Source organism: Octodon degus, unplaced genomic scaffold (assembly GCF_000260255.1).
Source record: "Octodon degus isolate 3935 unplaced genomic scaffold, OctDeg1.0 scaffold00161, whole genome shotgun sequence".
NCBI lineage: Eukaryota > Metazoa > Chordata > Mammalia > Rodentia > Octodontidae > Octodon > Octodon degus.
In genome coordinates, this window is record NW_004524737.1 from 6216717 (window position 1) to 6229281 (window position 12565).

General features: G+C 42.0%; 1 non-coding gene and 1 pseudogene across 1 annotated transcript; both read left to right on the forward strand.

Annotated features, from left to right (window-relative positions):
• The first annotated feature begins 5504 nt into the window (after positions 1-5504).
• On the forward strand, positions 5505-6232 carry LOC101559633 (annotated as a pseudogene).
• Positions 6233-9758: 3526 nt separating this feature from the next.
• On the forward strand, positions 9759-9865 carry LOC111813053. The gene has a single exon (XR_002818393.1). It is a non-coding gene; the product is annotated as a U6 spliceosomal RNA (small nuclear RNA).
• The last annotated feature ends 2700 nt before the right edge of the window (positions 9866-12565 follow it).

Below are 12565 nucleotides of genomic sequence, written 5' to 3' on the forward strand. Positions count from 1 at the left end.
GGCATGTCATAGCAGGAATGTATGGCATAGGAGCTGCTCACCAGTGGCAGGCAGGCAGGAAAAAGAAAGGAAAGGGCTACAGTTTCATGCCCCCTTAAAGGCACGAAATCCCCCTAGTGATTCAACTCCCTTCCACTGTGCCCCATATCTTAAAGTTCCACTACCTTCCCCTAGCACCAAGTTCAGGACCAAGCGTTTACACATTCGGTGTCATTCCAGATCTGAACTCTAGCACTGAGTGATAATTCTGGAGACTATTAAAGACCGATGTGCAAGTTCCATCCTATCTGGTTGAAATTCCATGGATTTCACTTACTCTCTCTGTGAAACAAGCAGTTTTGCCTCCATGTGTACATTTGTTTTAACATTTATTACTTTATATAAATCTATCTTAATTGCCTTCTTTTGTTTTTAACCAGTTAGTCTCCACATTCTTCCCTTGTGAACTAAACCTCTAACAAGTGCTCACATTTACATTTCTATGCCAAGGTTTCTCTTCCTCTTCCAAAGGTATCTTTTAACAATGCTAAGGAGTTATGATCCGTTGTTCAAAAGACACAGCCAGTTAAGCCAATTGCATTAGTTTCATATTTTCACAGTTATAAAACACTGCAAATTTAAAAAAAAAAAAAATAGCACCACAAGCTCAGAATGCATGTTAGGGATTTCAGAATTACTCAGAATTATCCAGAAGAGAATCTGCTCTTCGTTTCTTCCAGTTTCAAGTGATGCTGAGTCTTTAGCTTGTGATTGCAGCACTGTAACCTCTGCGTCTGTTGTCGTATTGTTCTTGATTCTTACCCCAGTTCCCAGAGGTCCTTTTTGGATGACTGTTGTGATTACATATTTTGTCCAGATAACCTGGGGTCATCTCCCCATCTCAAAAATTTTGACTCCATCACATCTGCAAAGTGTCTTTTTCTAGATCAAGTTACATTCACAGGGACATTGACAGTATCGGGGATCAACTGTTATTCAGCCTGCAACATCAAAAGAAGCAGGAACCACAGAAACTAGAAAATGGGGAAGACAAGAAAATAGAAGGAATAAGGAATTCAGTCTCAGCCTGACCAGCACTGGGATTACAGGTGTGCACCACCACACTGAGACTCAGTGACCAGCTCAGTACATCCAGGATTCCAGGGCCAGCATGCGTGCAATACCAGGGATCTAACTTTGGACCTTGCGCTTGCTAGGCAGGCACTTAGATCATGGAGCTATCTCCCCAGCCCCATCAAAAGTTTTCTTCACTTTCTATATAAATGAATTAACAGGGCTGGCCAAATAGCTCAGCGGATCAAAGCCCTGCAATAAGGCTCAGGGACTGGGGGTTCGATTCCCAGACCTGTCACGCCAGCCCCACCCCCTGGGGTGTGCTGAGATGGCAATTTAGACTGGGCATGGTGGCGCGTGCCTGTAATTCCAGCACTTGGGAGGCTGTAAGCACGAGAATCACCAGGAGTCTAATCTAGTACTGAGACCATGAACACCCTGTAGGTCCTTCCCTAAAATACAGAAAAAATAAGTGAATTAACAAATAAATTATGAAATATATACCCATCTCCATAACTGAAATACTATATATGTCATAGTTATAACAAATGTACTAGCATAAGATGTTTTGATGTTACACTCTCTACATGCAAAGATTTTCAAGATACAGTGAGGGAGCCAAACATTATAACTCCAATTATTTACATTTAAATAATAATTACTATTAATAGATGCAAGTAGATAGATTCTAGATGCACAAAAAAAAGGTTGTGTGCTGATTTCTGGAGGGAAAGTGAGACCAAGGAAGGGCATTAAGAGGAACTTTCATTTTTTATTTATGTATTTAGGTGTTACTTCAGCGTTTGCCATGTTATGTTTTGCATTACAGGTATTTGTATTGGACAATACAGAGTGAGCAATCTCTTCCTCTTCTGCCAAGCCTTTTCTAGGTCCTCTGAGAGGCGAGGTGGGGTGTACCTTCGTGCTGCATTAGGGAACAAATAAAAGACAACAGGATGCAGGCGCAGCTGTGTGGTCCTCATGCAGAGGAAAGCACTTACACAGCTCTCAGGCTACAGAATTCAGTCATGTAACCCACAGGGAGGAGGCCTCTTGTTAGTTAAATCCCTGCCTCCCATCCTTTTTCTTCTGCAGAGAAACCCAATGTTGCAGGCTCCCCAGCTGCTGTCATAACATTGTGCTGTGTTTCTTGCATCAGTCCCTCCTTTGCTGTCCTGTCACTGTTTGCTGAGTTCTAATTATCAGCCAGTAGGTGACACAAGGCAAGTTCTAGAAATATGCACTTTCCCAAAGTCCCAGGCTTCTCTTTTATTATGCTAATAATGAAGATATTCCCATGGTACCTGGGGACAGTATATCTGATAAAAGCCAGCAGAACAATTGCATGTGCCAGACATTCATGCTGAATAAACAGAACAAGCAGCAATGGTAACAGCCTAACACAAGCCTTCTCAGGAATATAAATCTGTGAAACTACCATTTAAAATCCCTTTGTGTTTGCTCTATTAACTGAAGATACTTCACTCCAGCAAGCACTCAAGATAAAAATGGTCATGGATAGAACCCAGAGAACAGATTATCCCTTTGCGCAGATGTCCAGCAGAATCCCAGGAAGCTGCTGGTACATGGCCTGACCTAGTAGATGGCCATAGTGCAGTTTAGGAAGGATGACATTCAATGGCCTTTCCACAGCTCCACACAAAGTTACGGGTATCAACTGGAATATGCAGGTGGTGGGTGTCACAGTCTCATGGTCATCATGGTGGTTCTCCAAGACTTTTCTTTTCAAATATAAAGATTCACTTACACAAGAAACTGACATTATGGACCCCTACATGGTAAAAGTTCTATTTTTCTCATTTATTTATATAATTACACACATAGTACATTAACTATGAATAAACCAATTCATTACAATAAATATGTATATCTCAATAAAATATTTACATATGCTTTAAATATTTATAAAGCTATCTTTTGTACTTTTTATTTATCCAGCCCATAGACCACGGAGATAGGAATATGTTGTAATATTTTCTTAGCCACTTTGCTGAGAATCTCCTGTCCATAATTCAGGAATCACAGCTGTGGAGAAAATGGCCTTGTTTGGGCCTTTCAAGATCTTAACACTGTGAAGATACTAGTGGATTACAGGGAGAAAGCTAGTGGAAAACTAGAGGAAGTAGACAGCACAGGGGAGAGGATAATGAGGTGAAGTGCCCAGCACCACTGACTGCCTGCCCATGGTCTGTGTGTGGCAGCGAGGCTTCGGCAACATCCTGTCGTGGATGCACTGCAGGTGAGCAGTGGGGAGCTTTGCCAGTGCCGGTCGCAGGTTGGGTCTACATGCTTGGGCATCGCACCTTCTGACCTCACAGGATTCTCACAAAGCTCTCCTCACAGGGACAACAGCTGGAGTGCTTCTGTGGCCAACACACAGACACCATTTCCCTATTAACCCAGACTTGAGTTGATTTCAGTTCCCATCTATTTATGCCCAGGAAGTTGCAGCATCTTTTTTTATATTAATTTTATTGAGAAACAAATAGCGATGAGTCAGTTTCCAAACCGATTAGTAGGACAGTTTCAATAATTAATACATTGCATATTGTTGTCTTCATAGTACAAGATGCAGACATGATATCCTGTCCAAACACTATTAGTACAAATCTTTCTTCTCATTGAATTGAAAGTAGCTGTATATCTATCCTAACTATTTTGTATATACAGATTCAAAATAGTATCCCCTTTTTTGTTTAGTTTTATCAGAGATGGGTATTCCATTTCCATTTAAATATTGTAGGTGCATGAATTTAGTAAAATAATCCAACATAATCCAGTAGTCCATAATAGTAGTGGGTTTTCCATAAGACTGGCAATGTCAGAAGTTGTTGACTTGAGCCTTTTAGCTCAGCATATTAATATGGCTTTACTTTTTATAGCATCTTACAGAATCTTAGGAAAAAACATTTTCAACTGAAGCCTCCCACCAAGGATAATTTTAGTGTCTGCATTTAAACCAGTAATTGTTGTTTTCTCTCATAGAAAGGCCAATGTCTCACTTTCAGGTGAGAAGTGACAAAGTTGTTGTCTCTCAAAATTTCACTTTCTGGTTCGCTCCATTAATAACTGTGACATATTGCTTCACCTATGGATATGGACATACATATCATGACTTTGTTGATGATACATTTATTCAGATTTTTAAAAGATGTGTGCCACTGCTTGGAGGCTGCAGAAAATAGTCTAAAGGAAGAGATTAGAACTGCTTTCACAGTTTCACACTGAAACTGCAGTGTGACTCTTACAAATACCAACAAGCACTCACAAGGCTCTTGCAGTTACCAGGCACTGAGACACACAATTTATGTTCATTTACTTCAAATATCACCTCTTTGAAGAAGCTTGGAGATCAAGCTTCTCCCTATTACTCTCCATAAATTTGTACTTCTCAAACTCTAATTTGTACTTCTTCTCACTGTACTTCTCAAACTCTATAATTACCTTTTTCCTTCCTTTATTCATGATTCAGTAACCTCCACAATTGTAGGTTAAATCTGACTGTTTATTAACTCCTCCACATCTAATACACAGAAAAGACCTTAGTATCGACAGATGACTTTTTTTGTTTAATTAACAAATATTTTCATTTGAACCTTTGACAAAATCATGGAGTGTCTTAGTTATTTTACGTCCCTGAGACACAATAACCAACACTCACAAGTCTGAGAACATTTTATATTGGTTCACAGTTTGTAGAGGTTTCCATTCATAGTCCACTGGTTCCGAGGTGGGGCAGCTCGTGGCATCCAGCGAGAGAAGGAGGAAGGTGAAGGCAGAGAGACCCTATGAGGCCACACCCCGAGCGACCCACTCCTCCAATCAGGCTTCACTTCCCAACGTTATGTTTAGCTATAAACGCACCACAGGACCAATCCGCGGATGAGTTCACACCCCCTTGATTCCATCGCCTCCCCAAAGCCCCACCTATAAGCACAGAGGCTTGGGGGAGGCATCCAGACATTAGCCATCCCATGGGATGAAAACAGATGCTAACTTGACTTTTCTGAACACAAACATTGAAGCTTCAAAGGACAAGGAAGTTTACCAAAATCATGCAACTAGTAGAAATAATTGGGATTTGGATATAACTGATTGATATTCTAACTGGAAGTCATAGGATAGTGCTACCAGTGTGCCTAACCCCGATCTCACTTCTCAAGGAGCAGAGAACATAGATAACTCAACATGCCCCATATGACCCCAAAACAAGGGGAAAAAAAGGAACAATTCTTAGGGGATTAGTTCCATTATTTTAATAGTGAGGTTAGACAGCATCCCCAGAGTTATCTTTAACAGTTATGCAAAAAACACTCCAGATTTCTAACAAAGACACAATATACAACTCTTCCCCCAAGTTCAACAACTGCATCCCAAGGGCTTGGCCAAGTCCTTCAAATCCAGATATCCAGAGTGACAGCCAGAGAAAAATGGAGGCTACTGTGCTAAGAGCTAGAGGAGCGGGACCTACACCCGCCTGGGGAGGCGGAGGCCATCGCCCCAGACTGGGAAAACCAGGAAGTCTCCACAGGGACCAAGATCATGGCTATGCAGTTCGACAAGGGTGTGGTTCTGGGGGCGGACTCCAGAACAACCCCTGGGTCCTACATCGCCAATCGAGTGACTGACAAGCTGACTTGTATTCATGACCGAATTATCTGCTGCTGCTCAGGTTCAGCAGCTGATAACCAGGCAGTAGCGGAAGCTTCACTTATCAGCTTGGTTTCCACAGCAGTAAGTTGAATGAGTCTTCCCTGGTACATACAACAGCCAGCCTGTTTAAGGAGATGTGTTACCGATACCGGGAAGAGCTGATGGCAGGAATCATCGCCGCAGGCTGGGGCCCTCAAGGAGGAGGGCAGGTCTACTCAGTTCCCGCGGGAGGTATGGAGGTATGATGGTAAGGCAGCCCTTTGCCATTGGAGATTCTGGGAGCTTGTATATCTGTGGCTATGTTGATGCTACCTAGCGGAAAGGCATGAACAAGGAGAAGTGTCTACAGTTCACTGCCAGTGCTCTAGCTTTGGCCATGGAGCAGGATGGTTCCAGGGGAAGGGTGATCCTCCTGGCCGCCATTGAAGAATCAGGAGTTGAACAGCAGGTACTTTTGAGAGACCAGACACCCAAATTCACTATTTTCATTTTACCACCCCTCTGATCCTGAGATTCTGGGCTGCAATACCAATACCCTAGAATGATTCAAAATTTAATAAACAGTTTGTCAAAGTCAAAAAAAAAAAAGAAAGAAAGAAAGAAAGAAAGAAAGAAAGAAAGAAAGAAAGAAAGAAAGAAAGAAAGAAGTGGCAGCCAGAAGGACACATGTGAAAAAACTGAAGCAACACTTGAAAAGAGAGGAAGAAAAGGGGTAGCTGCTCCTGATGCTTAGCACAGTTCAGCGAAAGCAGGTGCAGCTGGCTGCCTCGTTCTCTCTAATGGACTGATGCTGGGCTCTCCCCTGACCGCCCCCTTGCTATGTTGATTAGAAGAGACTGAGCCTGTAAAGGAAACCACCCTCACCTGAGCATGGCTCGCAATCGCTTGCTAAGTACTGTTTTTCTTGTTACAGCTCCCATGGAGGCAATCAGGCGGATCCCAAACCAACATGGTAGATTGAATGTCCCAGTCTGATCTGGTTTGCAACAAACATACCAGACCAAATACCTTCAGCTCAGCCAAAAGGCACCAGTGTGCTGAGGCTCCCTTTCTCTGACAGTGACTGGAAAGGCAAGTAATGTGAGGTAGAGTGACAAAACCATATATATGTACAAGTATGTGTGTGTGTGTGTGTGTGTTAGTGCTTACATGTGTTCATATATTCATTTGATAGTGACTTCAGTGAAGCTGCTGCAGATCCATTAACTCAGTTTGGGAGTAAATTGCACCTGAATTGCTCACTCCCATTTGCTTTATGCTGCTCTGAGATTGCTACCTTGAGCATAGTAGGAGAAGAGGAAATAAGCTTCCTGTTTGCAAAAGGCGCAAAACAAGCAGTTGCCCTTTAAGAGCAACAAGCAGAGTATCTCGTACATAACTCCTTTTAGCTTGTTTGTTTAGGAAAGCAGGCCAGCACTTAATGAAGCTTTCCTTTGGTCCTGCACATGTGCTACCTCAACCACAGGAAAAAAAAATTTCCAATCAGAAGTGAGCGAATGTTTAACTTGAAGGAAGTATTCAAAGACAGACCAGGAGCCGGCATGTGGCTCTCACTTCCCATCAGGGAGCGCTGGTGCCTGTCAACCCCAACTCCCAAATTATCACGCACCTGTGTTCGGCTCACGGGCACTGTTATTCAGCGTCTTTATTTGAGTTCATCACCAAGGAACTTTGAAATGGAAAGAACAGAGATGATTGTACAGCCTCAGAACATTTCTGACTGGCATAGAGTTAAACATGTGGTGACTGAATGTCTGTCTTTGGAAGTTTACCTATCACCCAATACAGCAAAGAGAGGAGGAAGGGGAGTGTGAGAGAGAAAGAGACAGACAGACAGGCAGGCAGATAGACAGGCAGGGACAGAGAGACAATGAGACAGAGAGGGACAGCAACAGGAAGAAGAAGAAGAAGAAGAGGTGGGAAGAGGGAGAAGAAAAGGGAAGGAAAGCAGCCAGGGAAGGAGGGAGGGAGGAAAGGCAAATTTAACTAAAGAGGAATTAGGTCAGGAAGCTCAACTTCTAGTCTGCAAGCATGTATTCAGAAAAGGAATAGAAGTGGAAGATGAAATACACATTAAAATTCACTACAGAAGAGATAGTAATAGCTTTACTATTGGTTTAATCAGGGAATCTGAATAAATTCAGTTGGACCATTTGCCAACACTTTACTGGAGTCTCTGATATTTACCAACCACTGTTGTCATAATCGGACTCTTGGGGTGCTCAATAGCCAGGTCAGAAATGAACGATGGTGGGTTCTCTTGTGGATTTAGGTCTTGAGCCCGATGCTATGGGGCTGCTCCAGAAAGGTTCTGCAGCCTGCTTCTGCTGGGCTTAGCACAGCTTTACTGTTTTAGTGGAGTCTGCACAGCTCCTGTCATGTAGCTTCACACTTGACAGGATGGAGATGGAGCAAACAATAGGTACTTAATCAGAATCAAATGACCAATAATTCAAATGGATATATATATATATTATATATATAGCACCACAGGTCTTCTGGCAACCTTGTATAACACACAGGGGTCAACATGGGAGTGATAGATGGAAGATTACAGAAGCCTCAGAAGCCAATGGGCTGAAAGTGAGATCCTGGTCTATGAGGAAGGTGCTGACCACTTTAAAGCTAACCCAGGTGGATGGAGACTTAAGTAAGTGTTTGCAAAAATACCGGGGAGCCTGGGCCAATAATAGCTGTTTGGAATGTCGCAGGAATTCAGGTGGCTAACCATCCGGACCTCACTTTAGATTGAGAAGGCAGTTCTTTCCTTTCAATTAAATTGACCTTGAAATTGGAAGCCATGCTCCTTTCCGAAGACAAGATTTCCCTGTGAAATACCAAGTACCATTAAGAAGGAAAGGGAGGCGCTCTTGTTCTCTATGGTCTTGTGTCCAATAGGCCACAGCCTTCCAGAGATGGGAAGGTAATAGAGGAGAATATGTGGAATTTTTTAGTCTAAATTTAACTTGCCACATGGTAAATAAGAAAATGCCCGATGAGTGGAGCATGAAATTTATGAGGGTTAGTATCTCCTGTAGTCCTAAGAATGACTAAAAAACCAATTAAGTCCATACTCATATTTAACTATGATGCCTCCTCAAGGGGGCTTGGTATTTTCATTTATAGGCTTGTGCATGTCAGTTTTACATTATTCACTTGATGCATCAGCTTAATACATATAATAAGTATATAAAATATTAACACCTATATTTTTATATATTGCTTTAGCAAATTAAAATAATTACGAACATTTATTCTTTCATGCAGGCTCTAAAGGAATTCAGAAGGTACTTAACTTCCTTGTGGTCTTCCATGAGGCCATGCACAATCTTCTGGATGTGCTGTAGTCCTCAGTAGACATGATTAGGCTACTAAGTTCAACTTCTAAGCAAGCAGACCATGCCAGCCAGCGGGAAACACTCTCAGTTCCTTGCCATGTGGCCCTCTGTGGAAGACCTCTTTTGCATATCTACAGCACAGCAACTGCTCCTCCCAAATTCTACCAACAAGAGATGACTACTCATATGTAAATAAATTAGAACTGCAGTTTCTTGTTTAATAAGAGTCCTAAAGCAGATGGTTACAAAAGTACTACAGTGTCTTCAATAACTCATGAGGCACCAAGAGTTCTTCTACTGCACTCCCCTACCATCCTTACTTAGTACAGTGCCTTGCAGTTGCCTCCTTGCTGAACATGGCTACCAGAGATGCAGCCATCTGTCCACAGTCCGGCCTAAAGTCGGAGGGGCTCACATCAGTAGAAGGTCTGTTCATAACTCCAGCTTCCATCACACTTATTGAAGTTTCCCGACACTGGGGTTAGCTCTAAAGTGGCCAGTACCTTTGTCATAGATTAGGATCTCCACAATGGCTGCATTGTCTTATAATGGAACCTGAAAAATATGTCTTTTGTGTAATCATTTTGCTGTTTCAGACAAAATCAGCTTTTATAACCAAGGTAAAAAAAATAAAAAAATGATTTGGGATCCACAATAGTTTCTATCAGATATGTTTTATAGAATTCCTGGGAAGTGCTTGATTTGACAGCACACATACTAAAACTGGAATGATAGAGAGAAGATTAGCAAGGTCCCTGCACAAGGACAATATGCAAATTTGTGAAGCGTTCCATATCTTTTCTGAATAACTACTACAAAGACAACAATACACAATGTATTATTTATTGTAACTATCCTACTAACCTGGTTTTGAAACTATTCCATTGCTATTTTATCTTTTTTTCTCATTAAAATGAATAAAAAATTAAAAAAAAAGAATTCCTGGGAAGTTTTATTACACCAGTATTCCTGCATGATATTATCATAGACTGACATGTATTTTTTTTTAAATTGATGATACAAGGTCAGAGTAGGGATGAATGGAAAGAATAGGAGGTGTGAAGTTGCCACAGCCTAAGAGATGCTTTGTCTTTGGTAAAATATGCACTACCACCGGAATTATTTTACCATGAGGATCAGAAGGTTGCCATGTTCCCCGAGGAGTTTTGTGGTTCCAGGAAATGAACTGAACAGGATACCTTCTTTATAGCAGTGCCCGCTCCCCATGGGTGATCTCTTGCCAGCGTGACTGGGGACCTATTTGAATCATCAGCTGAAATTCAAAGCTGTCTTTCCATGCTCTCTCCCTGACATTTATGGGGAGAGCTGGATTCTTTGCCTAGTAAACTGCAAGGCATTATCAACAGTGCTGTTAGAACATGGTGCAGAGGCCAACAGAGTATTATTTATGCCGATGGAAGTAGAAAATCACCTTTCCTTTGCACTCAAATAGCATAATAAATGCGTGTCAAAAGTTTGCACACCTTGAAAAAGAATCTTACAAATTTCTGAGAGGATAGGATTATATACCTGCCTAACCACTGCAATATAAGTCCCTTTTAAAATCAAATGATTCCTGAGCTCCCCAGCACAAGGCTGGTGGTGAAAAGACAGTGACAATATTAAAATTTAATATGTCCAATATTGTCATGCCACGATAAATCAACCAGTAAAAAGCAGCAAGGTTTATTTTCTCTTACTCCTAAAAAGAGCTACAGTGTTTAAACTTGAATGGATGCTAGGTTACGATTATGAGTCAGGCTAGTGAAAAGTACAAATCTGTGTCTTGAAAGCTCTCAAACCAGTCTGTGCCAAACAGTTTATGTAATACACAGTGTTGCGCTCTGTCAGTGTCGATGAAGATTTGCTTCTTTTACTAATTTAACAGACTATAAAGATGACAAGTTTGGAACCTGAGATAATGATACAATGAAAGTGCTGAATAGTTCCATCTTTTTGGCTTCATGCAGCTTGCAAAAGGTTTCCTTGCTTTACTTTCAGACCATATCATGTGGAAATTAGTTTGCCTATTTATTAGTAATAGAGGAAAGCTGAGGCTCAACGGAGAAAGTCTTTTGGCAAGAGGATTTTAAAGCCTGCATCTATAAACTAGTTCATGTAGTCTCCACATCCAGTTTGGAATCTGACAAACTTGATTTGAATCTTTCCTCTGCTGCTTAGCAAGAGTGGGTAGCCTTGGGCATGCTTCTAATTCCGACTGAAATTCACTTCATACCTGTGACTATTCAGGTGCGAGATAGCCCACATCGCAAGATCAGTGGGAGAAAAACCTTATGGGCCTTTTTGGGGGGGTCAGTACTGGATCAGTACTATCCTCTGCCATTTCTGAATCTTAAAATCAGGATTCTGTACCTACAGTCTGCACGCTTTCACACCAAATAGGTCTTTGATCCGTTTTCTTAGTTCATTAGTCTAGAAGATTAAATAGATCCATGTGTAGAGTGATTAATGGCGCAGTGCACCTGTAAGGCTTCATTGCTGCTAACTCTTATCATCATCATCATTATTATAAAGGGATTCTGGGTTCCATCTACAGCACTACAGGAGATCATAGGGATGACCCTGACCCCACCGATTTCTCATTATGGCACAAAGGGGGAGGGAGAGGGAGTATCTTACAGAGCATCGCTGTTTTAGCTAACAAACTGTTTTCAGAAATCTTTTTTCCAGTGCTTTTTATTAGGATAATTAGTCACAATAAGGCCAAGTTGAGTCCCCACGAAACCCTGGCTTCCTGACCTATGTTCTGTGCTGGCTTCTGATTTATGAGAGTTCAGGGATGCAAAGGATCCAAGCATTAAAGCACAAATCTACCCTGGCCCTCAGGCTAGGGCAGATGAAAATGCTGCCACCTCCCTTGGAAAAGAAAGCCACAGGGGTAGTTGGAGCCTCTGTGGCAGAGCAGTGCTTTGCAGAAACAGCAGCTTCCTGAAGCGATGTCCAAGCAGCACGGCCTGTGTCTCCCTGCAATGATTTACTGACTAATGCAGCTGCCACACCTTCCATCACAGGCAGACTAGGACAGCAGTAGTGCTCTGTCTGATCTGATTTGTTGGCCAGTGATCAATCATCATAGCAGACAACTACAGGTGAGACAATCACATCCATGGGCACCTTCCCAGGAAGGGAGATGCAGGAGGGGTGGAGGGAAAAATGACAGATGGGTCCACATGCTGAAGCTTATTTTGTATCCATGTTCCATCACCCTTAAATAGAAAATGTAGTTTGTTTTCCCCAGGACTGAGGATAAGCATAGCAATGCTTCAGGGACTACTTTGCTGTTAAGGTTACATTTGGTGCAACATCTTTTCATGGCTTCCAGGCTTGGTACTTTCTCACTTCTAAGACAACATACTCAACAGCACGAGTTCAATGAGGGAAGGTTTGTTTTAGTTCACAGTTTGCGGAGGTTCCGGTCCATAGTCAGCTGCCTCTAAGGCAGGATACCATGGCAGAGGAGGCCTGCTCATGCCATGGCA